At 39.1% G+C, this 12,858-nt stretch overlaps 1 protein-coding gene across 3 annotated transcripts in view; it reads left to right on the top strand.

Moving 5' to 3' along the window:
• Positions 1 to 12,858, top strand: part of CADM2 (cell adhesion molecule 2) — a 1,057,057-nt gene that overhangs the window by 526,239 nt on the left and 517,960 nt on the right. The window lies entirely within an intron of this gene.

The following is a 12,858-nucleotide window of genomic DNA, read 5'->3' on the forward strand; positions in this document are numbered from 1 at the left end:
CCAATGTAGCATATTGGGACACATGCACATACACCAAAGAGCTTGCAGGTTCCCTCACAGCATTGCTTACCAACTGTCTTGAAATTAAAAACACTCAGTGTTTGCTTTCTTTTGGGTTCCAGGATGCAGTGTTCTGTGCAAATGGTTTTGAATGTCAGCAAAAAGTGTCTTTGAAATTGGGCACAATATTTTGCTACTACCTGGATGACTAGGAAAATTTGAAGAACACTTTCTGTAGTGTGCTTCAGGTTTCCACAGAGGTCAACAGCAACTCTTTTGACTGTTCTTCAGATGAAGTGATTGCATCTTTCTGTACAGCAAAACATTTTACTTTTTCCAATATTTGGGTTTCTAGACTATATAATTTATATAGCCTCAGAACAGTTTTACTGTTTTTGATGTTCCTGTAAATTTGATTCTCCCAAATTAAGAATCTCTAAGCCACACTTTAACTGTGTTGTACAAGGCACAGATCTGAGAGGTCTACACTCTCGTAAGATACTGGCCTTTCACTGCACAATTCTCACTTCATTCTACAGACTAGGAACTGATTTCTGTCCCTCTTATTTCGGATTTTTAGATACACCCCACTATATTATTGTTAGTAGTAGTCATAGTATTGGTAAGAGTATAAGATTTTCAAGGTGAGGGCCACCCTGAGAGAAACCAGAACTTCCTACTGTTGTGAAATTCAAGGCATTCTTCACATAGGCTCCATTTCAGTAGAGCATCCCGAATCAAGAAATCACTTAAGCACAAACTGAAATCTAAGACCTTGAAGTCAGTGGGAATCTACGTGTGTATTTAAAACTAAATGCAGGCTTAAGTAGCTCTATGATTAGAGATAAATTTAGGCACAGACTCAAGAGCTTTCCTGAATCGGAGCCTAAATGCTGGGATAGGGAGTCTATCTGTGGCTGCTGCTATCCTAAATTTCAATCCACACATAATGTTTATGGCCAAGTTATAAACTCCTGTGAATAATGGTTATATTGGGTAGCATATTAGTGTGTTCCATCGTAACATGATTTTACCCTTAACGTGACTCTGCATCCTCACTTCACATTTCCTATCTTAGAAACCGCTGGCAAATGTAAATTTTGCTTTTATTTCTGAGACCCTCACTGCCTGTGCATGATTTCAATAGCTATCTGCCTATCTGCCTTAGCTTTATCTTCCTCTGTCATTTTAGTTCTGCTGTAATTTGTGTTGGTAATATTTGGTATAACATTGTCTCAGATTTCCTTGTGTGTATTTGTAATAAGGAGACATAAATATACACACAATTTAAGAACAAACATTTACAATGTTACATACAATATTGTATGGGTTTTTTGTGTTTTATCCCCAGAATGGGAATTTTTTTGGCCAGTGCATTTCACATAATTTCAAAGAAACAGAATTTTGATTATTTTGCAAAATTTCAGGAATCTGGAAGTTCTTCAGAGTAAAGTATGCAGTCAAAAAAAATATCCTTTGAAATGTTGAAAAAGTTGGAGGCCCAAAAGTTAAGCACGTGTCTGGGGTTCAGAAGACTTATTTCTACCACTGACTGGTCTTTAATTGTATTTTGAATATATTCTTATCCCTTTTTGACCCAATAAGCAAATCAAAGTTTGGGGCCTTGGAGGCTGTTCCAGTTGGGAGTAAAGATTGATGCTAGAGTCTGGTATTTTCTTTGATGTAATCTTAGTTTATTTACAAGGAAGGTACGAACGCCTACTTTTTTGAATGCAGGAGGAACTAAAAATAGTGTAACTATTTTGCTTACATCCCCAAGCCTCTTTAGCCAGCACCAGACCTAGAAGCCCTCTCCCTAGCTTCTTCCACGGTCCTATACCATGGTGGTTCAGGCTGTCTGTCTGACTTGTCTGTGCTCCAGTTTCTCTTCCCCACACATGAGCATATACACATAGTACACAGGGGAACCCTCTGCCCACCTGGTGCTAGTTTGGGGCAGATTCCATTAAGCCTTGTTTGGGGTGGGGACCCTTAACTGTCTCTTATAGCTATCTTAAATGAAGGCCCTATTAGACCCATCAGTTTGTTAGGTTTAACCTAACCCTTGACCAGGTTTAACCTAGCTCCTAATATATACTGCTTTACAAAAGTTTATTTAATAGATAAATTGCCATTGTCTCCATTTTATTAGCTAGAGAAACCGGGACTTGGAGGAATTGGGCTCTGATTTACAGAACAGCTGTTTTTAGATGCATTTGAAAGACCTTTTTTTAAGTTTTGTTTTTTCTCTCTCTCGGATGTCATCCGCGCATTTGAACTCCTGATACAAAGGAAATGCAGCTGTCAGTTGGGAAAACCGGGAACAATGTCGGAATTAATGTGTTAAAAACCCTCTATCAGAGGTTCTTAAACTGTGGTCTGTGGACCACCAGTGGTCCGCAAGCTCCATTCAGGTGGCCGCAGATAGTTCCTTCCAAGGTGCGTGCCTGGTTGGTCATGCACAAGAGAATGAAGGGGCACCCACCTAATTAGAGGAGCCATGAAAGTCTGGTTCCACTAATTAGGTACCTGGACCTGGAGAAGATGCACATGTAAGGTGAGGTGGTGGCCCTCGGGGGAATAGGGATAGGTGGGAGGGGGCATTGGGGTGAGAAGAAGGGATGGGAGGAATTTGGGACATGCAGAGCTGCAGAGGCCAGAGAAAGAGGCAACTTTTCCCAGTTCCAGGGCTGCAACTGCCAGGAAGACACTCCCTTTCTTCCCAGGCTCAGCTCTGTGGCTGCTGTAATGGAGAGACCCCCCCCACTCCTTCCCAGCCCCAGCTCAGGGACTGCCGTGGGACGGGGAAGAGGGCACATCCGTCACATTAGAAAGGTAAGACTACCAATATTAAAATGAGTTGTGTGCTTTTGTTTGTAGAATTAAATTATTATTGCTGGGTTTTTTAATATAGCACTTTTATCCAAAGTGCTTTACAATAGTTTGCTAACAGTACAAACAACATTTGGAAAGATCAAGTGGTCCACCGAGACTCTTGGCAATTTTCAAGTGGTTTGAGAAGCACTGCTCTATACTATTCTAAAAGCTTGTGTTACTAGGAAAAAGTCATAAGCAAATAGTTGATCCTGAGTCTCCTCTTCTTTTTCTAGCCTTAGTCTCATCTCTATGGGTCTGGATCTTTGAGCCCTTCTCCATTCCAGTCTGTCTTGAAGCAGTTCCTCCAAAACTCTGCATCTAATCAAATCCTTTTCTGTGACATCCATCCATCTGCTTTTTGGTCTTCCAACCTTTCTCATTGTGACATAGCAAAGGTACAGTCCACAGTGAGTAACCTGGGGTGCCCTTTGCAATGCTTTGCTGCTGTAGCCTTCAGTCTGGACTACTCAAAACAGGCTCCAGCATCCAAGTCCCAGCTATGTCTGTGCGTGTGCTGCAGCCAGCCAGCCACACCTTGGCTCTTACCAACCTTGGTTATACTACAGGGTGACCCCAAAACACTCCCCATCTTGGATTTTCCCCCAGAAATGTTTTATATTGCCCAGCACTTTCCTAGACCATATAAATTCATATGAAGTCCATATTTCTTGAATAGAAATAATATGCACACACCTTGTTACCCCAAATGGAGTTTCATGGACACTTCAATTCAAACACACTGGATTAGATAAAACAATAAAAGTTTATTAGCTACAAAGTGAGATTTTAAGTGAGTATAAGTAATGAGAAGTCAGAAATGGTTACAAGAAAAATAAAGAGAAAACATAACTGGTACCCAGCTTAACAAAATAAATTATATTGAAAGCAAGGTTTTCTCACCACATGCTCTCAGCCATCTTACTAATCAAACTTCTGAGGTCAGGATCCTTTCTCCAGTTCAATTACTGCTTCCTTTTCCCTTCTGGTGTAGTGAATCAGTTGACCCAGAGAGAGGAGTGATGCCTTGGGGTGTTTGTCCCTCCTTTTTATAGTGTCCATCTCCATCTTGAAAAACATTGTCTCCAGAATGTCAGCTGGAAATCTCCAGGGAGGAGAAAGTTCCCTGCTGCTTTTCCTCACCTGTTTGAGGTTTCTTTGTCTACCTTTCTTAATTAACTTTTTACTGCTTACATGCAAATTAAGCAGAGCACACATTCCTTTGTTTGAGTCAACATGGTTGTCAACTTCTGCTGTGGTTTGGAATGTGTGTTAATTATATGATATAGGGAAATCTTACACAAATTATCACTTCACATACAATGTTGCCACACATTTTTATCAGGACAATATTGACCAGAAGATTGAGTTTTCAGATGATACCTCACAAGACATACTTTGTACAATTATTACAACTGTGTGTAGGGTGTGGACACGGTACATTCCATCATACTTGCACCCTCCACTTCTAAGTTTAACACCCTGTTTCCTATATATTCTTCCGATCTTCTTTTCACATGGCAAAACCAAATAAGCCTGGAATCCCTCAGCTTTTTTATAATTGGTACCAGCTTCACACTTCCCCTCGTTTTGGTTGTAAACATTGTCTATTCTTGTAACTCCATGCATCCATCTTAACGTTTCCATTCCTACTGTAGTCATGATCTGTTCCTGTCTTTCTCAGTTCCCAGCAATTAGAGCCATTCAAAAGTACAGGCCTAATTGTCTTGTAGATCTTACTTTTCAATTTGATAGGCATGGTCCTATGGCAAATAGCTCTGCTCACTTCTCTCCATTCAGTCCAATGCCTTTCCTGTTCTGCTTATAAGTTCATCACTGATATCACCATTATCCTGTACTGTCGAACCTAGGTACTTCTGTATCTTTGGTAGTAGCTGGCCTTCCAGATTTTGTCTCATAATCTTTCTGCAAGGTGTAATTGACTATATGTACAGACTATATACTCTGTTCTATTGATGTTAATTTTGATGCTGGTTTTTTGTTTAAGTATGCACCTTCATCTCTCAATTTTCTTCCATTTCTTCTTTGCTCTCCCCCTTAAGCACTATATCTGCAAAAAGCATGCACCATGGTGCCACTCTCTGGATGTTTTCTGTAAGTGATTCAAGCAGCAATGTGAACAAAAAGGGACTTGGTGCTGACCCTTAATGTACTCTAACTCTCTTGCTAGAAACTGTTCAGAATACTTGAAGTGGGTAAAATATTATATTGGCCCTCATTTAGGATCACCTCCATGTTGTGTATCCACTTCTGAGTAACATGGAAGTCCCAAACTTATACTAGTGTAAAACCTTTATTTCACTACATACTTTAGCATAATTTTTCGTGTGTATATACAAAATAAAAATATGGAATACAAATAATAACAGCAATTGATCTGTGAACCAAAAACACCATTGGCACAGAAAACCGCAACAAAAATGATTAGGGGTATGGAACAGCTTCCATATGAGGAGAGATAAGACTGGGACTTTTCAGCTCGGAAAAGAGATGAAGGGGGGATATGGTAGAGGTCTATAAAATCATGACTGATGTGGAGAAAGTAAATAAAGTGTTATTTACTCCTCATAACAAAGAACTAGGGATCACCAAATGAAATTAATAGTCAACAGGTTTAAAACCAACAAAAGGAAGTATTTCTTCACACAACCACAGTCAACCTGTGGAACTCTTTGCTGGAGGATGTTGTGAAGGCCAAGACTCTAACAGGGTTCAAAAAAGAACTAGATAAATTCATGGAGTATAAGTCCATCAATGGCTGTTAGCCAGGATGGGCAGGGATGGTGTCTCTAGCCTCTGTTTGCCAGAAGTTGGGAACAGGCAATGCAGGATGGATCACTTGATTATCTGATCTGTTCATTCCCTCTAAAGCACCGGGCTTTGGTCACTGTCGAAGACAGGATACTGGTCTAGATGGACCTTTGGTCTCATGCAGTATGGCTGTTCTTATTTCAATGTAGCATGCATCTAATCCATTTAATATCCATTTTGGCAAAGTGTCTCACTTTCAGATATAACTGTGGGAAGAATAGGCAATGAATATAGCGAAGTTCTAAAGGCAATAACATACAGGTTGCCATTTCATTCACACTGAATTTGGAAGGAGATTGCAATATGAACTATGGTCTTAGTTCACTGGGTATAAATGCAAAATGTACTGCAAAAAAAGTATGTATTTTATTAACCATTACTATTAATTTGTTACCTTTACAAGACTTGCTAATTCATATTAAAAAAAAAAATAGTAAACCATATTAATTATCTAATTTATATATTAGCAAGTATTCCTAGCAAGAAGTTGCCTAGGCTAGGTCCTTGCCAATATCTTCATACAAATCAGAACTAATGATGCAACAGGCCAGACTCTGAGATGGTGTAAATTGGAATAGCTCCATTAATGGCAATGGGTCTACATTAGTTTACACCAGCTGAGGATCTGGCCAGTAGCTCCAAGGTAGTAATTTAATTTGAAGACGCTTCCTTAGTCACAATGCTGGACATATAGAAAGAGTGTGTAATGTGGTTGCATATAATCACTAGAACACTAGGTCAATACAAAATTAAAGCTGCTTCCCCTTCTATCCTTGAAAATGTGTGTACAGGTTACACTGATGTTCCTCGTGTAATTGTGTAATTTATTTTATAAACTGTTAGTGAGGTGATTATGTAAGCTAGGACCATATCATTACAGCTATATGAACTTATATGCAATTGTAATACTCTCTTGTCAGGCAAATTGAAGATGCTGCTAAAATCTCCATAGGAAGGTACTATATTTAGAATGTGTAACTTATTAAAATATGGGAAAATGGCAAGGTAAAATTTAGGTTTTAAAAAAATCAGTTTGAAATTCTGCAAAAAAAATAAAGATGTTAAATTTCTGTTTATATGTATGCAGAAATCCCAGGTTAATGTGACGCTCCTTTCAGTAGGCAGTTGCAAAGTACAGGAGACAGAGGATACCTCTTTTGACAGAAATACAAAGATAAACCCCAATGCCAAGAGGGAAGGAACAGTATATTAGACAAACATTGAAGTTCTTGATAAACGATAATATGCATTACATTTCTAATTAAAATAAATAAACTTTGGATAAGACCATAAACATGTCCATAATCCTATTTAATATACATGTCTGAATATTGCTGTGATTTTATTCTGTCCAAGCTCCCAAGGCAATCATTTTTACTATCTTCAAAAGAAGTTTTGACTTGGTAAAGATGTCTGGATTCGGCCAATAATGCTTAGCATAGTAAATGATCTAACTGTTGCTTAAACACAGGTCCGCAGATTGTCACTGTGGTTTTCTGATTTGTTTATAGAGTTGCTGAAGCTGTTTTACAATTGTGGCCTAGGAAACCCATTTCTGGCAATGAGAGAAGTCAACTGCCCATGATGCATTTGGAGTGTTCCGCACAGTGCACCTGCTAGATGACATAGTGGAGTTGTGTAATTTTAGCAAAGAAATTTTATTCTAAATTTATATTTTCTGTCTTTTTCACCGTGATAGATAAGTCCATGTATTCTGTGTGCTGGAACCACCAAAATAGCCAAAGGCCATTGATGACTTCGGAGCTGATCCCGAGACCATTGTTGCAATAGGAATTTTTCCATTGACTTTAGTGCCATTTTGATTAGTTTCTCTGTCATGTTCAGTCCCACAGGTAGTGCCCTGGACCACAGTAGATGGCATTATGTAAAAAGCTGGACCCCTCCGCCCCCTACATCTCCCTCTGAAATATGTATGCAAATCTAGGAAGAACAACCCATTGGTATAATTAAAGACCTTGCCTTTTCAAAATATGCAGCCCTTATCAATCAATTCATTTATTTCTAGTTTAAACTACCACTGCGTGCTTAGTTAGGATAGGTGCAAACTTGAGGTGAACAACTATACTGCTTCATGAGTGACCATAATTTAGCTACACACTTCAATGCCTGGACAAATTGTCACTTTTCAATTGTAATTTTAGCATGATTATTTTTTAAAATAAAGGCACCCCTGTAGAGAATAAATCCAATAAATTGAATGAATGTTTTTTTTCTCTGTTCCAATTAGTTTCTGCAGCAATTCAGAGTAGGTAGTGGTTTAGATGAGTCTGGTGTGTGTGCGCACATGCTCACGCATGCATGCACACAGCTGCATGTTTATGCATTTGGGGATTGGTTTAGGACGGATGTTGCTCCTCTTTCCCAGTGAGGCTTCTTCATCTGGAAAAGTTATGGAACTTGAGTTGTTCTAAGCCAACTAGTGGTTTTAGCCACACAACTCCCATTAATTAATGGAAAGCTCTAGGTTTGTTTGGGGGTTTTTTTTGAGAGAGAGAGAGTAAGTTATAGTGTTCCTCACAACAGCGAATAGACGGCACTCATCTGTATAAAACGAAGGGGGAATTCTTTTCTAGGACGCTGGACACACTCTGTAGCTCCCCTTGGTCCTCTCGCTTGAAGACTGAAGAAAAGGGTCTGTAATATGCAGTGTTGCCAGGCACAGTCTGCCTGAATCCTGATGTAGATGAATCACTTACAGAATGGATTGCTGACTACAGTACAGGAGGGTTAAATGTTTCCCAGGGCTCACTAGAGGAATGAGAGGAAAGATACTAACAAAGGAGACTGAGTGAATCTAAGGTAATGTACATTATTACCGGATTTTACTCAAAGTACCTCTATTAATAGTATAATAGAGTTGTAGCCTCTGTCCCTGCTGTGCTGATGTGTAACTACCCGTCTCTCTCTGCTGCCCTTGCTCCTTATATTCTCTTCCTTCTTTCAAGTGTTATCTTCCTAAGGATTAATAGAGATCTAAGAACTACTTATCTTTTTATAGGAATTAAGTTTATAATAAATAGTCTTTGCTCTAGGAAGTGAGTGAGAAGCAGTGAATCTCAGAAGGGAAAGAAGAACTTGAAGTCTTCGGGGACAACACATGTTAGTAAGCACTAAACCCAGCTGTAAGTGTCCGTAGAATCAGAATTGAGGTGGTGAAGGAGAAGAGAAGTCAAGCAGCGCAGCAGGAGAGTTCATTGGTGGTGGTGATCTGGGGGTTGGGTGAAACCTCATTGAAGTTGGTGGGTATAAAAGCTGCTCTTCAGTAAGGATAAATGTAAAACGCAAGTAAGCCTATTTATGGAATAGGTAGCGGAAACGATAAGTCACCACTCAATACACAAGTCACAGGAAGGTTGGAATAGGAGTTGTCATGCAGTCCAAGGGGTTTTCCCTGTGGTATGAATTCAAATGCAGAGGGATAGGTATTCTTCAAGGGAGCTGTGTGTGTGTGTGAGAGAGAAGCAGCAGAAAAAACAGAGGCACAAAGGGCAGGTAGCCTGATAGCCAGTCAAAGAAGCACCTGTAGTGTCTCTCAGAGAGAGAGAGAGAGAGCAGTTGGGTAGAGTGTTGGCTGGAAAAAGGGTTGGAACTGTGAGCGAAGAAACTGCTTTTTGCTGTTTGATTCCTACTATGTTTGAGGATACAGAACAGTGTGGATATGCTTTGTAAAGAAACAGGGTTGTATCAAGGAAATACCTGACTCCACCATCAATTTCTCCTCCTAATGGAGACAACCTGCAAGACTCTTAATATTGGCTAACTGCTCTGGGGTAACAGTGTGAGGATGGGTGATTGTTTCTGTTTGTTCTCAAACACATGAGCAAGTAATATTGAAAATAGGTATTGTTTTAACACCATTTTAAGCATTGTATCACTAATATAACTGAAGTGTTGTGTATGAGTATTTTAGCACACACAGAATAGTTATAGTTGTGTATACATGTACAGTATTCTAAAAAATTAACACCTGTAATGTATGTTGCAAATTGTTCCAATCACAGGAACAAATTTGTCCTGGAAAGCCTGTCAGCCTACTGAGTTAAATACAAGTTGTATCCAAGGGCAGAACTTGTCCCTTTGATTATTATTTTTTTAAAACATGAAGTATACCAATTTATTTACTTATTTAAGCACTGATAACATACCCAGTGGTGAACAAGACAAATCCAACCCCTCAGGAGCTTTACGCTCTAAAGAATTAAAAATTATTTGACATGATGGATTGTCCTATTCAAGGCATAACTGTGACACACACTCTGGGGGAAGAGTAAGGGACATAACTGTGCCCCTGTACTCCCTTTCTGTCCTGTCAGAGGTTGTTCAGTAGGATGCTACTCCTAATGCTTTATGCAGTGTTGTAGCTGTGTCGGTCCCAGAATTTTCTGTCTCAACGTTTACTCCATTGCACAACTTCTTTTCCTTTCTGATATACAGTGTTTGCAATTTTATACTATACACACATATAAAACAAATTTGTCATGGAAATCTTGTGCAAAATTAAACCCATATATTTGCCAGCACAGTTCAGCCTAGTTGACTAAAATCACCATATTTACGCAGATATGCACCATATGCTAGTGTTTTTATTTTTCATCTTTATGTTGCATCTTAGAAAAGTGCTGACAATAAGTTCATAAATTAGACCATCCTGTGGTATCTGTAGACAGCAGCATCAGTTACAATCTATAGTAGCTGAAGTGTTTTTGTTATACTGTATATTGAGGTTAAGCAAATAGATTTGCAATTAACAACTAACCAAAGCTGGTTATATTGTATCATCAACACGCACTAAGGTTGTTAGATAGGAAGTAGGCCTGTAGCCTTGACACCTAATGTTTGGTTGTAAATGCTACCATACTCTTTAATGCTGCATGTTCTCCGTTTTAATTTTATTCTAACCACTCTTCATTGATTCATTAAGTATTTGCTACCTCCTTGTTCTTCTTATGCAGTTTGGTGGCATGGAACTCCTGTATCTTCACTAAAACTGTGATTCTCCAAAGGGGAATGTGGGAAAATCCTTGAACCTCCATAGTCCCATGGACCTTAGTGGGGCTCCACAAAAGTGCAGGGATTTGCCTGTGTATCCATCATAGGTTTCCTCCTAGAATATAGCTTGGGGATCCTAAGTGCATTTTCTTTCACTAGACAGACAGATGAGTGACTGCTTTTGAAGCTGAAGTACAAATGGCTCCATAGGTCTCCTACGAAATGTTACAGCATGGTACATTACATGCTGTGATCCGCAGAGGGGTAAACACATCACTTCATCAACAAAGTGCCATATAAATCATCCAGGATTTTAGGGTATTAAAAAAAAAATCTACGCTGCATATATATTACAAAATGTAAGAAATGCAGTTCACAATGCCCTCTGTAATTTGGAGTTCATTTTATATTTACAGCCTCGATTGCACTTTGTATGCAAATGACTCATTATACTTTAGAAAAGTGATATGTTAATTTGATTAATTTTTTACCTCATTTAAATCTTGTAAAATGTCACCTGCCATTCAATCTACACACCAGTTATAACAAAACAGTAACATTACAAAGAGGTGAAGCATTAAATTTCTCCTAATTACAAGGCAGATATGACAGTCTCAGTTTATGCTCACAGACATTGCTGAGTGTGCTGAAAATCTGGACGTATGTATATACACATACATATATCTTTTCATTGAAATTCAGTAGACTAAAATCTTTGCTTTTGGTTTTTAAATGGGTGCCAAGATGTTTCTTCCTGTGTCACAGAAAATATACCCTTAGAGAGAGTGCTATAATTTTTTGGGTGAGATTGTTTCTGGGGTTTTTTTTAGACAGAAGAAAAATTTAAATATTTTACAAGTTTCTTTTCTGGAAATTGTTCTCTCTGAAGCATTTTCTTATCCCCTTTCAAGGAGATAGGTGCTACGCAGGGCTATGAGGAATAATGTTGATGTTATAAGTCAATTGGCCTATCAATCTGGTAGCATGCCAGTTTCCCCTTTTCCGAGAAGACTTTCACTGCTCTCTGTCATTAGTGGCAATAATCCCTTGTTTATGTGATAGAAGAAGTGACTATCTTTGTTCTAGTGGTAAAGAATCAGTTACTCTCTTCTTTCAGGTTTCAGAGTAGCAGCCATGTTGGTCTGTATCCGCAAAAAGAAAAGGAGTACGTGTGGCACCTTAGAGACTAACCAATTTATTTGAGCATAAACTTTCGTGTCACCATACACACTGTAATGAGTGATCAGGTAAGGTGAGCTATTACCAGCAGGCGAGAAGAAAAAAAACAACTTTTGTAGTGATAATCAAGGTGGGCCATTTCCCGCAGTTCACAAGAACATGTGAGGAACAGTAGGGGGGAATATAGTTACTATTTCCCCATGTTTATTCCTGCGCCCCCCTCCCCTCACTGTTCCTCAGACCTTCTTGTCAACTGCTGGAAATGGCTCACCTTGATTATCACTACAAAAGGTTTTTTTTCTTCTCGCCTGCTGGTAATAGCTCACCTTACCTGATCACTCTCGTTAGTGTGTATGGTAACACCCATTGTTTCATGTTCTCTGTGTATAGAAAATCTCCCCACTGTATTTTCCACTGCATGCATCCGATGAAGTGCGCTGCAGCTCACAAAATAAATTTTTGTCTCTAAGGTGCCACAAGTACTCCTTTTTCTTTCTTCTTTCACTGACTACGAAACTTGAAAAACAATGTTATCCCTAAATATACACCCTGTATTTCTGTTTTGCTCTAGAGCTTCTGCCTAAAACCTACACAAGCCCCACACTATATACTCACGCTACAGATTTTAAGTGGTCTAAATCTCCTCACATCTATTGTAAACTATGATTCACATCATACCCTCTCCTTCTGTGAATGGAAGGTAATGGGCATTAAGAAAATCCTGACTATGCTACAGATGGGCACAGTACCATATCCACTACATTTTTCTTTCTTTTACCTGATCCCACAAATTTCTTTGAGGTTTGGGATCCATTAATGGATTTGTGGATGGCCAAGGAGATGAGTCCCTTTTTGTCATGTCTGTCTCAGCATTCACTCGCCCTTCTTTTCCCTGTGTGCTGTAGAATGCCTCTTAAGAGGGGATTCCGCGTATACCAGCCAGTGTGGGAGACGTGTTCTCAT

This window comes from Caretta caretta, chromosome 1 (genome assembly GCF_965140235.1).
Source record: "Caretta caretta isolate rCarCar2 chromosome 1, rCarCar1.hap1, whole genome shotgun sequence".
In the NCBI taxonomy this organism is placed as follows: Eukaryota; Metazoa; Chordata; order Testudines; family Cheloniidae; genus Caretta; species Caretta caretta.